Source organism: Pelodiscus sinensis, chromosome 1 (assembly GCF_052426305.1).
Source record: "Pelodiscus sinensis isolate ZL-2025 chromosome 1, ASM5242630v1, whole genome shotgun sequence".
Taxonomy (NCBI): Eukaryota; Metazoa; Chordata; order Testudines; family Trionychidae; genus Pelodiscus; species Pelodiscus sinensis.
Genome location: NC_143052.1, coordinates 51198544 through 51213500, shown reverse-complemented (window position 1 = coordinate 51213500; position 14957 = coordinate 51198544). Strand labels below are relative to the sequence as shown.

Here is a 14957-nt window from a genome sequence, read left to right as displayed (position 1 = left end):
TGTTGGACATTGTTAAAGGAGGCATGTGATATATTGGTAAGGGATCTAGCTGTATGGGTATTGGCAAAATGGCACAAATGGACATTCAGTCAGTGTCTTTCTCACAGATCAATAAAATTGTCAGAGGAAAAGGTAGTAAATAAAATGATGTTGATGCTATTTGTCCATACTATTAAATTTTCTTTTCCACCCTCCCAAATGTAGTTAGACTGGATGGATTTTAGTACAGGCTAAACCTGTGTAATCTGACATCCTCGGGACCTGACCGGTTCTGAACCAGAGAATTTTCCAGACCACTAGAGATCAATATTGTCTAGCAGCATTACCAACACTTCCACTACTTACAGGGATGTTAGAGGACAGTCAGGGTAAATTAGAGCTAAATAATAGCACAGAACATTGAGTGCCAGGATTTGTGGCTATAAACAAACTTTATGGGACCACGGGAAACTTGGCCACACCTAAGAAAAATGGATATCTGGCTAACTATAATCATTCCAGATGGATGTTTCCAGATCAGAGACTTATGGACTAGAGAGGTTCAACCTGTAGACTATGGAATAAGAGTCTTTTAGATGCAGTCAGAAGAGCATTATTTCTAGAATTCTACCTTAAAATCAATGTTTGCTATTGTAGAAAAAATATATAAAAAAAAGAATTCGGTAAATTTAAGACTGCTTCTGCTAATGCAGAGGGAAAGAAATGATTATTTTAGTGCCACTAAGGGGGCAGGACCCATGAAAAAGGGAGAAAGAATATTTGTCACATTAAGGAAAAACTCTCAGGCAGGCCTTCTTCTGGAAAAGCTTATGCAAATGAAGCATGGCGTGGAATATTGCCACGCTTCATTTGCATAATTAATTAGTAGCTGCTTTTGCGCAAGAGGCTTTTGCGCAAAAAGGAGCTGTGTAGACGGCTCCTTTTTACGCAAAACCTCCCTCTTGCACAAGAGCCATTCTTCCCCAAAAAATGAGCTCCTCTACACAGCTCCTTTTTGCGTAAAAGCCTCATGCGCAAAAGGGGCTGCTAATTAATTATGCAAAGGAAGCACAGTGATATTCCACGCCGTGCTTCATTTGCATAAGCTTTTCTGGAAGAAGGGTACACTGTAACCGTAGCCTAAACATAATGGGAGTTGGATCAGGTATGAAATGAATAATTAGTGGATGGAAGAAGTTTACAAGAAAGTCAGAACCTTCCATGCTTTGGATTAGTTCAGATGGGAAGGGTCACACTCATATTTCTAAAGGGTGGGGGCAACAGGGTCACAAATAGCATGAGTGCAGAATATACTTTTCTTCTTTGCTGCCTCCCTATCCAAGCAGCTGACTGGATAGCCTGAAGTCATAAAATAAATTACCAAGAAATCATCCAGCCAATTCACTTCTAACTACAGGTTTCTCAGCTGTTTTGATCTCTTCTGCCTATAGCTGAGGCCAAACACTTTTTGCAATTTTTTTAAACCAATATATACCTTTTTAAAACAGCAACTGAGATATTGATAGGAATACGCCAGACAAGATACAAAACCCTGATGGCTACTTAAAACCTTTAGTGTGCTAACATTCCCCATTCACAAAATCTGAGGAATCAACCATTAATCAAAATCATGTTTAACCTGAGCTACATTTGGAGATTGATTTAGTTTGTACAAGTCAGCCAGTTCTCAGGTACTTAACGTTTTTTATAGGAGTAGTTCACTTTAAATAACCTTTCCCATTTATAGTTTTTCAGTTTTGCATTTGATGGCAAAATAAGAGAAGGCAGAGAGAGTAAGATAGTCCAATCTTGTATATTTCATAGGCAGACACTTGGAAATGCCATTTCTCAAGCCAAACACATAGTTTAGTATATAGCTGCAGCCTAAGTCTCCATGGTAACTTTAAAATAGGGTTTTGAAAATAACATCCTATGCAAAACCCAACTGCTTTCTGAGGCACATGGATTTAAAAGATGAAGTGTTTCTTAATTTTTTTTTTAAAAAAAAGCTTATTTTAACACAAATAAAATACACCAAAAGTGTACTGTTATGTCAGATGCTGAATCTCTGGGATTTAAATAAACTTTAAGTTTGCACTCATCATAGCAAGAATATTACTGTTTGTAATATACAGCGCTTAGGAGCCCCAATCCTGGGCTAGAACCTCTCTAGGGTAGATTCCACAGAAGCACAGAACAAAAAAGTGATTCTTACTCCCCTGCCACAGGCTACACAGCCTGTCTCAATGGGTGTGTCTAGACTACATGCCTCCTTCGACGGAGGCATGTAGATTAGCCAGATCGGAAGAGGGAAATGAAGCCGCGATTAAAATAATCGCGGCTTCATTTCAATTTAAATGGCTGCCCCGATCTGCCGATCAGCTGTTTGTCGGCAGATCGGGGGAGTCTGGACGCGATGCCCCGACAAAGAAGCCTTTCTTCATCGACACAGGTAAGCCTGGTTTCACCAGGCTTACCTGTGTCGATGAAGAAAGGCTTCTTTGTCGGGGCATCGCGTCCAGACTCCCCCGATCTGCCGACAAACAGCTGATCGGCAGATCGGGGCAGCCATTTAAATTTAAATGAAGCCGCGATTATTTTAATCGCGGCTTCATTTCCCTCTTCCGATCTGGCTAATCTACATGCCTCCGTCGAAGGAGGCATGTAGTCTAGACACACCCTATGACCTGCAACCAGCAATGACTCTGAACAGCATTAATGTAATTTTAGCCCAGACAACAAACAAGGCTGTCCTGAATTTCACCATTTTATCTCCAGTGTGTAGAACTGTCCATCAGTCATGCATATCAACAGCAGTGGATGTTTCTCTGCCTGATTTGTGCTTAAAGCGGGCAAATGGAAATGACTGTCCCAAACAAGAACAGCAGCTACCAGGAAAATGGATTTTGGCAGACTTGTGCTGTTTATAAACAATTTTCACAGGCTGGCAAATGTTGAAAGACATGTATGCCCTCCAAAACCCAGCGCCTGCTGTAACAGCTTACTGTACATTCCCATGCCAACACATCTTTCAGATGATACATTCACTCCTGCTCTATACCTACTCATATAGCCGAACAGCTTGTTATCGCTTACACACACGCTTGAAAAATTTACTCAGTACCTCTTAGCTTAAGACATAAAGCAACAAGTCAGGATAAGAATACATGGGCTGCCTGCCTACAGATTTCCAAAGACATTTAACTCACATTTGGAAGGTTGCTTGCATAAACGTAAGAGGTAGGAATTTATTTTTAGAATAAATTATTAAGTTTAGATTCTGCAGATGTCAAAGGCACTGCCCTAGGAACTTCTTACTTGCCACAGGTGTGGGGATTTTGAAACTGATTAAACACGCTCTCTGCAAGGCTAAGTGTAATTCAGGATACAATTATTAAAAGCTAGCAAGCCAGCACTGTCACCCACACAGAAATATACCCATTGTGGCAGACACTTAGTTGGTGATGCAGAGCAAGATTTCTCATATGCATTTTAAGTGTAGTATGATTTAAGGGGGGGGGAAACCCTAGAAGCAGTTTCCACAGTAAAATCTTTGTTCAGTATCTTGATATGATTTAAAAGAAAAGCAAAAGCTACATTTTTAGATGACATTAGATACACTGGCAGAGAATAAATGTGAGCAGTCAGCCTTTTAAAATGTTAGGAAATATTGATATTCAGTTATGTATAAATACAGAGGCCATGTGTGTTCATAAAACCTCATGTGGATTTCTTCATAGAAGCCAGGTTAGAAAATGAATGAGAAAAGCAAACTGCTTTACTAAAAGAAAGAAAAAATACAGAATTTTAGAGATCTAGCAGCTTGGTTTCAATCAGCCAAAACACCATACAGTTAAAGCTGGCTCTAGTGTTTTACTTCTTAGCAGCAGGTCACCAGTACAGATACATGGCAAAAATGCACAGCAATAACCCAAAGCAGGTGAATCATTTCTTTGTATTAAGCACATTTGATTTGAGTTTAGACTTATAAGCATTTTATGGGTGCTAACCTTGCCACTAAAATATGCTGTGCACATTCTAGCTCTGCTGTCTTCTGACAAGAAATACAGAAATAACGAACATCGAAGAGATTAATGTAAGCAGGTCAACAGGGGATTTTTGTATTGAAATGTCCTCTGTAATACTGAAGTGGCAACGTGCTCCAAATTTGCAGTTTACCATTTGCCTTTAAAAGGAACACTGCCACAAACTGTTCTGTTTTCATAAGTGAGTCTTATTTACTTTAATTACTACTTGTGTGTTATTAGTCTAGACAAATTGCCTTTTGTATGATTTTTAAACACAAACCCAGCTGTCTTTTTGATGGTATGCCAGCCACATGGCATGTTATTGTAGAAAAGATTACCTCATAAACTGACCAAATTCCTAAGTAGAACAAAGTTTTAGATATATTTAGATAGAGACTATGTAAATTCGGTTCAAATAAGGAAAAACAATCAACACAGTAGATAATGAGAGAAAAGTGTTAGATAATTTTATAGGTACTTTTAGAACAAAATACAGGTTTCAAGAGTTAGTTATATTTTATTACACTGACAATGTGCATATACTACAGAGCCAATCCTTTACCCATAAAATCAACTACCATATATTTAATGATGCTACACATGCAAGATGTCCTTCACCATATTATAGATGTCTGGTATAAATAGAGAGTAAGACCTCCAAAATGGAGGTCACAGGAATGGACCATTGAGAAAGACTTTCAAAAGTGCCTAAGTGTTGCAGCAGCACAAGACCAGCTGATTTTCAATTGGGAATTAAACTTCTCAGTCCATTAAGCTTTTCTCAAAAAAGCGCCTGCCAGAATATTTAGTTTAATGTAACTAACAATATAACCCAGAATCAGTAAATGGTGTGCAAGAGAAAAGAACAACTTGTGAATATTTTGAATTAAAATTGTACCTCAACCATTGCTGTGAACCGAAGCCTGGCTATTAATCCAGAGAGGGAAATTAAGAACATATAATAAAATTCTCAAACAGACCTTCATGGACCTCTTAGTCATGGAGACTACTTGGCCACATGTGCTGGCCTGTGAGCAACAATATTTTGGTAGCATGAGCTGGGATCTTGATTTATTGAAATTAATGTTAGAGTAACAACGAGAATGATTTTGACATAAAAAATTTGCACTAATTATTTTTACTAATATTTCATGTAAAAACCATGAGTCAGAGAGATCCAGAAATAGCTTCAAAAGGCAAAACATGTTTAAGTGTATAAAAGGGAATTTATAAAGAAAAACAAATGTACAATGCTGGCTGGAGCCTTAAAATGTAAGCTTTTAATTAAACATTAGCTTGGCATTAGAAAAGAAAGATACAGTATTTTGGGTTGTGGTGTCATCAATACATAACTTTACACTGAATCCAGATTTTACAGTCTCAATTTTTCTCCCCATGCCTAACAGACACACAGGTCTCGACAGAAGCAGGTTTTCTGTGATTCAAAGGCATAGCCTTATCTTTTACCAACCCATTGGCTTTATCTGTGATACTGGATTTATTGGGTGCTCCTTGTGCCAGGAGATTGTTTTTTCTCATGCACTCAGCTAGATGACTGCAAAGTGTCCTGGTTAGCCATATCCTGGCACCCTCCCAGATACTCCAACTGCTGAAAAAGGCAGTTCATCACCTGAGCAGGGCAAATTACCATAAACATATAACGACTCTCATGTGTATCTCTCTGGGCTGACTCCTGTTTGCTTCTAGATATAACTGAAAATATCTTAATCTTCCAAGTACTAAATGGTCAGGTGCCAACTATCCAAGCAAGGTTGCCTCTCACACTGTACCCCACCACAGCAGCTAAGAGTAGCTGAGAACTATTTTCTGATGGTTCTCAGTTTTAAAAACACTACGTAACCACTGGCAGGGTCCCTGGTTCTGGTGTTTGCTCTCTTATAATGCTCACTTACAAAACAGCTTTGGGAGTGTGCAAAAGTGGCTTTCTGTTCACCTCCCACCTATCCTGCAAGGGGGCCAGTGATCAAACTAGCCTTTGATGGTCTAGCTTGCAGCAGGATGACAACCTCAAAGAAATGGTCTCCCCGGCCCAAAACTGGTTGAGCCCAGGACTGTCACATGCTCTGGCGCCCTATTCTGTGAGATCCCCAAGCTTATTGCAAAAGCCAGCTCTCTGTCCCCCTTTGTATCAATACAACAGCTAGAGTCTGATCCATAGTTTTCAATACCAGCTGTGGTGAGAGGGTTTATGTATATTTTTTTCAAATCTGTAATTAAGCACCTACAGTACCTAGTACATATAAATAATTACCTTTATGCCAACCAGAGGTCTAAAGTGAAGAAATCATTTACCATTTCATTACCTATCTGCTAGCAGAACAAATCCTTTCCTGGTGTACCAATCTAAGGAGATAGGTTTCTGTTTTCTGAATTAATAGTATCAGCAGCAATCTTCTTCCTAATCAATATCAGCAAGATGCCCTGATTTAAATCTGCTCTGCAGAATTGATGATCTTCCAGCCCTGACAGGCAGTCTTTATATCTGTAGCATTCATGGCATGAAGAAAAAAAAGGAAAAATTCAGGAAAAAAGGATACCATCTCTGTTTTAGTGGGCACCCAGATGGAATTCATCTTTCATCCCACTCTACTCAAAATGACACTCTCTGGCATTCTGAACCAATCAACAGAGTAGAAATAAAGTCCATTGTATTATGCAAACAAAAGAGGCAGATACATGTTTTGTGTAAATGGTGAAATACCAAGCTAACTTTTCTTCCATTGTTTATCACCCAAGACATATGTATATAAAACATAATTTGTCTTGTTCAATTTTATCTGCTTCTGTTGTTCTCCTACTGAATTTCACAGCAAGCAGATAATTTAATATTATAAATTATTGGAGACTCTGGATTTTTATTCTCCACCTGAAGTCATAAATTTAATGTTCAATGCATAGCATTAGGAGCAGTGCATATCCTTATGTCTACTTTATTTTGTTATCCCCTCCTAAGAATGCCAATAACTGTGCTGACCAACATTTAGACATCATGACAGCAACAGCAATGCTTAATTGAATTTCAGATGGCTGTCAGGATGTATATAGCTCTTCACTTTGAGAAAGTATCTACTAATATTATAGTTCTATTCTTTATTGAAAAGTTACTTGAATCTTATTATAGTTATAAAAGCATCTGGAATCAATTTGTAACCTTATGATGAGAAAGTACATTTGATATTGTAAATAGTTTTTGGACATACTGTTGATTTTGGTAGAATACGAGATTTCTCTAGTAGATTTCCTAGTTATGAAAAAAAAACCTCTTATTGAGCTCTTAAGGTATTTTTTTTTTCTAGTGAATACAACTTTTAGTTGATACTAATGGGGCAAATTCTGCCACCCGTACCCAGGATAAGTAGTATCTTTCTCTGAGACTAGATCCATTTAAATCAATTTGATAGGTACAGTAAAACTCCGATGGTCCGGCATCTGACGGTCCGGCACTCCTGATGGTCCGGCACCATCAGGAACCCAGAAGTGCTCCGGGCAGCCGGACCATTGGAGCTGCTCTGCCCCCAGCTTCCCCGATTCAGCCGCTGCTAAAACTGACCAGCGCTGAATCCGGGAAGCAGGGAGCAGAACAGCTGGAGTGCTGCCGGGTAGGTCCAGCAGCGCTGCCCCTCGGGGCTGCGGGATGAACCCAGCAGCACCCCAGCTGTCCCGGATTCAGCCGCTGCTGAAATTGACCAGCGGCTGACTCCAGGAAGCCCGAGACAGAGTTGCTCTGCCCCAGCTTCCTGGAATCAGCTGCTGGTCAGTTTCAGCAGCAGCTGACTTGGGGACACCTGAGACAGAGCAGCTGGGGTGCTGCTGGGTTGGTCCCCACAATGCCAAGGTTTGGCGCTACCAGACCAACCCAGCAGCACCCCAGCTGCTCTGTCCCAGGCGTCCCGATTCAGCCGCTGCTGAAACTGACCAGGGCTGACTCCAGGAAGCCAGGGGCAGAGCAGCTCTGCCTCTGGTTTTCTGGAGTCAGCCGCTGATCAGTTTCTGCAGCGGCTGACTTGGGGACACCTGGGGCAGAGCAGCTGGGGTGCTGCTGGGTTAGTCCAGTAGTGCCGAGGAGCGGCACTGCGGGACCAACCCGTCAGCACCCCTGCTGCTCTGTCCCAGGTGTCCCCAAGAGCAGCTGGGGTGCTGACAGGTTGGTCTTGCGGCGCCAAGGGTCGGCGCTACCGGACCAACCCTGCAGCACTCCAGCTGCTCTGCTGCAGGCGTCCCCGATTCAGCCGCTGCTGAAACTGACCAGCAGCGGCTGAATCGGGGACTCCTGGGGCAGAGCCGGACTATCAGAAGGGAGGGCTATGAGGGGGTTTGGGGTAGCATCCCCCCACCCCATCCCAGACCCCTCATAGCCCCCCCCCTTCTGATAGTCCGGCATATCTGATAATCCGGCACCCCCTGGGTCCTAAAGGTGCTGGATTATCAGAAGTTTACTGTACATGGTACTATTCAACAGCAATAAGGTTGGCAGAGTTTGCCCCTAAGTTAATAAGCATCTATTTAAAGGAAATAATTCAGAAAATGTCAATGCAATTCCAGTGAAGCAGATGAAATTTAACTCACCTCCTTGCAACATTTGTTGAAGTTCCCTATTTTGTAGTTTCTTCCTAAATACTGTTCTATGTATGCATGGTTAAATTTAAATGGCATTTTCTATAGTTTATTTAAAATGTAATCATTTCAAATACTGATTTAAAAACAGCGTGGTTTGGTTTTTTTGTTTTTCCTGACATGACCCTTTTCTTTTTAGCTAAAAAGCAAACAATTCACCACTGGTGTGAAAAGACAAACTCAGTTGCCACAATTGGGCAGAGGCCACTTAACACAAGCAGCATTTATGACCCTTAAAAGTAAAACTTTAAAAGGCTCACAGGTACATGACTGATCATAGGCATTACAGAATATGACCAGACATCTACTGTTATGCACTGGGATCGGGAAGAATTCATTTGTGCACTTTGGACTTGAGTGTGAATTTACAGATCTTAATTAAAAAATGTAAAGCACTTACCCATGCAATACACAGAACTAAAAAATACCCCCTTACATGGCACCTTCTTGTTTTTCTTTACAAAGAAATTACACTGTTTTTTCTTTTAAAAATGTATACATTTCTTCAGCTTTCTACTCACTGATGGAGAGCTTCAAGCATTTGTATACCCACTACATGACTATCAATATTGTTAACCTGGTTCAGATCTCATGAGAAACCAAACTGTTTACTGAGTTCTCATACAAATCAACTATACATTCAATCGCAGAAATAACAATATCCTCATTTTACTCTTTATCAAAACAAAGCACTGAAAGGATAACTCCTTGAATTGTTACCGCAAGTAGCAAGTATCCTCCATCAAGCAGTTATTTCAAATTACACTGACAACAGTAGGATATTCATTAGTCACTAACGTACATCCAAAATATGTCCTTCAGAACTTAATATAATATGCAATAGTGGTTATAGTTTTACTCTAAGGTAACATATGTACAAGCTTCAATGAAGTTACTGAAGAATCTGACAGAGTCCAGGCAGGAAAGCAAGTGTACATGGGGTTGCTGGAATCTCAAACAGGCAGGAAATATTTGGGACACTCCTCTGAGTTGAAACCCTTCTGAGCTGTAACTCAAAATTGTTAGTATTTAATAGGCATTTCTTACAGACACCTCAACATGCCATAGACAATTACACAATACTGTACCGGGGTGTGCAAAATCAGACCGCAAATGAGTGTTTTGCAAAAAAATGTATTCCTAACAAATGAAAAACTTTTGAAAGCCAAGACCCTACTGCTCAACCAGTAATAACTGATGGTTCAACTCTATAGCACACACACACATTTACTATAGAAAATAGAATACAGTCAATAACTTTTGGAGTAGGCAGCTGTGCCAAGCATTCCTGCCACATATGTACACTTTCATGCTATATAAATTATTTCTGCTTATACTATAACTGCTGACAAGTACAAAGTTGAATGGTAGCATTTTGTTTAGTTCTGTATATTGCAAGAGCATGTAACTTTTTAAAAATAAATTACCCATAACAGTAAAATATATTCTTATTAAAGATGTGTGCATATGCATGACTCTCACAATAAGTATCATTTTTATTTGGGTGAGAGGATAAATTGATATAATTTTGATTGATTGTACATGAAAGTGCTCAGAAAACAATTAGCATCAATTAGAGATGGAAGGGATTTTCAAGTCACTTAACAATGGCATGGCATCTTATTGTGTGAAAGAGGGAACAAAAAAGGGGAGGAAATTCTGGGCAAAAATTCTCACCGATTTTACCAATAATATTAAGAGTATAAGAGGAAAGACACACACATCACTGTCTTTACGCTGGATTTTCAAGTCCATCATGTTTGTCAAGGGCTTATAACTGAAGGATTCTCCAAATGTGTGGAGATTCTCCATTGGCATAATACACTCCTGTGGTCTCCCATGCCAAAAATCACGCATTAGGGAAAGAGTGGTTAGGGGACATGGGAGGGAATGAGAGAGGACTGGATATGGTGGAGCAAGCCTGCTCTATGGCCAGTTCTCCACTGGTATAAGGTGCAGTTTTACCCTAGCTGCTACCCATCAGAGCAGCTGTGGAGCCCTCTGGAGTGGCACTGATGTGGCGTACTACATATGACCCTGCTTCCCCGGATGTACCTCAGTTCATTCATGCTGGCTATTACAACAGTGGGGAAAGGAGGGTGGAGAACGAATAGATATGAGCAACACATCTCGGAGGACAACAGTTACAAAGGTGAGTAACCATTTTTTCTTCTTCCATGGGTTGCTCATATGTATTCACAAATGAAAGTTAAAACTGTCTCTTTGTAGCTTCAACTTGAGCCAGGGTTTGCTAGCTGAGAATCAGTGATCTCAGCTGTAACACGTTCTTGACCCATCTCACTCCCCCCCTCCCCCACTGCCCTTTGGAGGCTCTAACTTTATGCACTTGACAGCACTTTGTGACCCTGATTCTGAAAAACTTTCACATGCAGTTTCATTACTGTATGTGTGTTGTTCATCTTTAACAGTTACAGGCACATCAATGACTGTGACCTCCGTGACAGTCATTATATATTACAGCAATGTATGACTGTACCGCAATTTTAAAAGCCATTTAAAATCAAAGACCATAATCTACTCATCTATAGACTTTTTTTTTTAATGCTAAGATTAAGGTAAACTATAACCCTTAATTGTGGCAGGAAAAATAATTATGGATGAGGTAAAGTTACTGAACATAAAGTGTAAATTTATTCTGGCTAAAATTCAGTTTTCATAAAGTAGAAATGTCCATGCTATGCTGAAAGAGTGAGAGGTAGTTGAAGAAGTAGAGTCCATCCTCAGCCAGGACAAAAGTTGGGAATTGCCACACATTTTCTACTGCATCTTAAAGGTTGGAATAGTGATGTGAACCTCTTCACACTTACTGCACATAGCACTGTGGCCTGCATAAATGTACATCCATAGCCTTATCCTGAGGCACCCAAGTGGCCTTCCGTGCTGGCCTATACAGGATTAGTGCAGAGATCTGTATAGCTTGGCACAAAGTGGCAGCAGGTAGCTTGTAGACAGATCCCATTCTGCACCTCCCAGTGCAAAATGTAAATGGAGTTAAAGGATGCAGGTGAATTTCACTTACTGGATCTAGCTCTAAATCCATACATCAGGGTTGATGAAGAGGCAAAAAAGGCTGAATTATCCTTCCGTGGTCAAATACCATGCAAACCTCCTGTGACTGCTTCCATCATATAGCTCTTCCTCCCCACCCAACACAAATACAAGCTGATCCTATCCATTCTCAATGTTTAGCTGAAGCAAAAAGAAAGACAGGAGGAAATGAACTGCAAAGAGTCTGGCAATCCCTTTACTTGACCTGCCACTGTCACGAACAGCTGTGAGGACTTGCAAAAGGGCTTGGTCCAGTCCATGTAGAAGGTGAGTGCTCACCTCACATCAAGGGAGTGCAGGCATTGTTCCTGTAAGCTCTGGTGGGATTTAGGGTAGAACACAGGGAGGAAAATGTCTTGCCTCTTGTGAAAGCTGGAGACCATCTTTGGAAGAAAAGCCAGAGGAGGGCAAAGCTGGACTTTGTCCTCATGGAAGACCGTGTAAAGGATTCCAATGTTAGGGTGAAGATCCGACATTCACTGAGTGGACGTGATAGCAACCAGAAAAGCCAACTTCCATGACAAGTAGAATAGGAAGCATGTGCCCAGGAAGTCAAAGGGTGGACCCACGAGTTCCAAAAGAAACAGGTTGAGATCCCAAGTAGGAACAGGGTGCTGAGCTGAAGGGTGAAGTCTGTCTATACCCCCAAAGAAGTGCCCAACCAGGGGCCTTGCAAAGACAGATGTCTGCCAAGTGCACTTTCAGCAAGGAAGTTGCTATGCCTTGTTCTTTCAGGTACACCAGATATTCCAACACCTGGGGAATAGAGGCAGTCAAGGGGGACAGGTTGTGCTGCAGACACCAACATGAGGTGAACGGAGAGAAGGTCTGAGAGGTGAAGATGCCCTTAGTCCTGTGTGATGAGGTCCGGGAGCAAAGGAAGTGGAATGGGTGGTTGTACCTACATATCCAAAAAGGGTGATGTATCAGTGCGGATGGGCCCAGGCCAGAACGATCAATATAATCTTCATCCTGTCCCTACAGAGCTTGAGTAGCACCTTATAAATCAATGGGAATAGGGGAAAGGAAAACAGCAGGCCAGTGTGCCATGGGATCAAAAATGCATCCACTAAGGATCCCGGGTTGAGACTCCGGAATGAGCAAAAGTGTGGTCACTTCCAGTGGCCCAAGTGGCAAAGAGGTCTAGCCGAGGAAATCTCCACTTCTGGAAAATGGTGTGGAAGACATCAGCCAGAGCGACCATTTTTGAGTGGAGAAGTAGCAGCTGAGACAATCCACCAAATGATTCTGGAATCCTAAAAAGTACGACGCATCCAGGTGAATACAGTGGGCTATGCAAAATTCCAACAGATGAAGGGCTTCCAAGCACAGAGGAGATGACCTGGCCCCTCCCCTGTGGCTATGCTTATGCTAGGCTTATTGCTATGCTTATTTGCAACCTGTTGGCATGAAAACATTTTAAAGTGGCACTGTGCTGTAAGGTGCACCTGTATGAAATTATAACATTCTCTTCAACTTGAAGCTGATGCCTCATGTATATTTTTGAAAATGCATTTAGAAACAGTTCTGTTGTCTTTTTTTCTTTCCTTCCCACCTCCCCCCCGAAAAACCCAATAGCTTTATTTCTTAACAATTCATCACATCCTGCTGTTTTATTTCAAGTTAAAATCCCATTTTGTGACTTCAGAGTCATGACCAAGGCAATATCACAAAGGATATGAATTTGAAATAAGAAATAAACAGCAGGATCTGATTAACTTCTAAGCAACACAGATCCTGCTTTTCAGGCTAGTGCCATAAGTACTTCAAAACAAAGCATGAAAAATACCAAAAACACAATAATAGTCATTTCTAAATAGCAGGGTTTTCAAATTTTTCCATGTGTGGCAAGGAGATATTTAAAGCATGGCTGTATTCACAACTGTGAATGAAAATACATCATGGAGTTCTATCATTATTTGCTTCCCATGACTTACACATCAAATTTGCTCAGTTTACAAGTAAAACAATATTTTTATTTCTAAAAGCTGCAAGCCCAGCCGAGGTTCAGAAAATTCAGCTGTGTGCTTTCTGGCTCACTCACCAGTAATACAGATTCTGTAATTGGCACTCAGTTAGCAGTTCTTTTTCTACTGCGAAAGGCAAAACAGAATCCAGCTAACTATCACTTAGTTCATTTGTCTCTGCAGTGCAACCAGGAGTTAGAAAGCAATCAACAAAAAATTAAGTATGTAGGCATCCAGACACACCCAGGAATGGGCCACTGCATGACTAAGCATAATTTTTACTTACTTTTCTGATTATGCCTGCAACTAAAGACTTTGGTTTGGTGTACATTGGGTATGTGTGACGAGTTTATGTTTTAAGTACATGTTGCAAATAACAGTTAGTATCCAAGGTAGATGATGACAGGCATGTTTAAACCAGATGCCAAGTGGAGAATGTGCTGATCAAAGTGTGTTAGCTTGCGCAACTCAATTTTCTAATGTAGATAAAACCCACATAACTACTATTAGTCCAGATTGAAACTAATCTTTTAGGTAATACAGGGAAATGTTTGCATCTGTAATGACGAAGGGGGTTTTAAACTAGAGCATCACAGAAGGGGAAAGAAAGATCTTATTAATTCAGAAATTAATAGTTACTAATGTGAACCTATAAACTGAGACAGCTGTATTATTCATTTGTTCTGTCCCACCCTTCTCATTTTCTCTGAATGTTTCTATGACCACAGTCTGTCTTTTTTTTTTTAAAAAAAAAATCATATTCCAAGCTTCTCCCTGAATAAAGCTGTGATGATCTGGGAGCTGCTATTTCATAATCTAAGGATACTATTACCTAGTTATGAGGAGACTGTAGAACTTATATTGGGATAGCAGAATGTTTACTACACATCTATTGTGCTAACTAAATGTGAAAAAAACAAGAAGAACTCCAGCATAAGAGTTATGGGCAAGCAACATCCCAACAAAATTTGGGGGGCAACTGACATACTATCAGACCCCATCTAAAGTGATGCAGCTGTTTTGCCATGCTGGGAACAAAGAGATCAAGGACACAAAATAGTATAAAAGCCCTTCTCAGAAGAGAAGGGTGTTGGTGCTGTCAGGAGCTGCCTGGGAACAGACAGACACAGTGTCTATGCGGAAGGAGCCTCAAGTAGTTGGGCTATCTGCCAATCCAGAGAATGGTAAGCCTTAGAAAGAGGAAAGCATGTGTAAAGATTGTTTTCTTTTCTTAAAATCTGCTTTCCCTACAGGTTGAGCCTCTAGTCCAGGACCTCAC

The 14957-nt window shown here is 40.7% G+C and overlaps 1 protein-coding gene across 2 annotated transcripts in view; it reads right to left on the bottom strand.

Moving 5' to 3' along the window:
- Positions 1 to 14957, bottom strand: part of DOCK4 (dedicator of cytokinesis 4) — a 392744-nt gene that overhangs the window by 202945 nt on the left and 174842 nt on the right. The gene's annotated exons all lie outside the window — the stretch shown is intronic.